Raw genomic sequence first — 2245 nt, 5'->3', positions numbered from 1 at the left:
TCCCTGTTAATTTTATTAATTTGTAGGTTTGGCAGTCAACCTCAGAAGTGGTTCTAAAATTCTACATCAGGCTCAGGAAATGTTTTCACAAAACCCTAACAAAAGCATAGTTGGAATCAGAGTGTATAGAAAGTCAGCTGTTAGCTGTTTGAGATAAACAGTTATTTTATCATGTTTGGTTTGGTGTATGTCTTTTCATCTGATCGCTATAGAAATAAAAATTTAGTTAGAGATTAGATAGATGGATAGAGACATGTATGATAGATATTGGATAGAGAAGTGAAGCTTGAAAAGAGAAAACGTTCTATTTATCTTTGAATAACTAACATGAAAATGCAGCATACAAAATATCTCTAAATATATCTTAGTCTATTGGTCTCACTTTCCATATAAACGTGATGAGTGAAGTTAGAGCAAAGTTCAGGAAGATGAGATGAACAAAACGGATTTCCTCATGAGTCTTATCCAAACAACCACATGGTTAGACACTAAATCAATGGGAGCACTTTGTATAGGCTGAAGGTTGCCAACTTAGCATGATGGGAATGAACTAAAAGAAGCTGAAAAGTAACTGGAACTAAGAATTCACTACTCTCTCTCCTAAGCGTGTGCCTGTACATAACCCTACTACAATTTCAAGTCAGTTTCCTTTGAGTCAAAAGCCAGTGTGTCTCTTTGCTGCATCTATTACAAGAATGAAGGCCATTCTCAGCAATCTGACTGCCGACATTCCAGAAAACATGGATATCACTATGAAGGGATGCACAGTTAACTATGAAAAGCTTCAGAGAAACCCTGCAGAGGAATTTCAATCACATCAGTGTAGAACTCAGTCTACTCAGAAAGCAAAAGAAGCAGCTCCAGGTTGGCAAATAGTGGGGAAATAGAAAGGAACTGGCTACCATTTGCACTATTTGTAGTCAGGTACAAAACATGATCAAGGGTGTTATACTGGACATTCATTAAAAGATGTCTGTGTATACTCACTCCCCCATCAATGTTGTTATCCAGGAGAATGGGTCTCTTGTTGAAATCCAAAATTTCTTGGGTGAAAAACACATCTTCAGGGTCTGGATGAGGCCAAGTGTTGCTTGTTCAGTATCTCAAGCCCAGAAAGATGAGTTAATCCTTTTTTTTGAGATGGAATCTTGCTCTGTCACCCAGGCTGGAGTGCAGTGGCGGGATCTCAGCTCACTGCAAGCTCCACCTCCAGGGATCATGCCATTCCCCTGCCTCAGGCTCCGGAGTAGCTGGGACTACAGTTGCCCGCCACCACACCTGGCCAATTTTTTGTATTTTTAGTAGAGACGAGGTTTCACCGTGTTAACCAGGATGGTCTGGATCTCCTGACCTCGTGATCTGCCCACCTCGGCCTCCCAAAGTGCTGGGATTACAGGCATGAGTCACTGTGCCCGGCTAGGTGAGTTAATCCTTGAAGTAAACATTTAACTTGTTTCAAATTCAATTGCTTTCATTGAACAAATCACAACAGTTAAAAATAAGGCTATCAGAAAATTTGGGGAGGGTATCTATGTCACTGAAAACAGAACAGTTTTGCAGTCTGGTGAATAAGATCTAAGAGTCGTCCAGCTACAGAAACAAGATACTAGATAATTCCTAAGACCTATTTGCAATATTTTAATGATGCAATAAAAGGCCTCTATTCATCTTGGGGGTTGAGGGCAGGGAAAGTCAGTATGAGTCCCTTGTCTTCCAGAATCCTAATCATGTTGGATGCAGTATCATATTGCCTCTGGAACATCAGACTTAAATGAAAACGATCCAGGCTATGCTCTTGAGTCAGCTATTGTGTAACCTCCAATGAGTCACTCTACTTCTCTTGGCATCCATTATGTATTCTGAAAATGAGGCAGTTGGATGAGAGGATCTACTGGGTGCATTTTAGCTCTGAGAATGGGGTGATATACAAAGAGGGGAAGAGCATGGATTTTCATCAAGCCCTCCACTTAAATAGCTTTGTCTAGGAAGTTCTTAGCTTCTTTAAGCCTCAGTTTTCTTATCTGAAAAATTGAGTTAAGTATAGTGTCTAACTTGCAAGGAGATAATTTGGGTAGATCACTTAGATATATCCTAAAAGGTAATATATATCCAATAAATAATAGCTGATGTTCTTTGTGCTGCTATTGTTGTTTTGCAATAATGGCTGTGGTTTTAAATGTTTTGAGCCAAAAGATGTTACGGGGAGAATTTAAGTAGGAGACCAGTTACATAGAAAGAAGGCTAT

General features: G+C 39.6%; 1 pseudogene; it reads left to right on the top strand.

The window, feature by feature from the left end:
• The first annotated feature begins 695 nt into the window (after positions 1–695).
• On the top strand, positions 696–1572 carry LOC129033612 (large ribosomal subunit protein uL6-like; annotated as a pseudogene).
• Positions 1573–2245: the final 673 nt, after the last annotated feature.

The sequence above is a fragment of the Pongo pygmaeus genome, chromosome 2 (assembly GCF_028885625.2).
Source record: "Pongo pygmaeus isolate AG05252 chromosome 2, NHGRI_mPonPyg2-v2.0_pri, whole genome shotgun sequence".
In the NCBI taxonomy this organism is placed as follows: Eukaryota; Metazoa; Chordata; class Mammalia; order Primates; family Hominidae; genus Pongo; species Pongo pygmaeus.
This window is presented reverse-complemented; position numbering and strand designations above follow the sequence as displayed.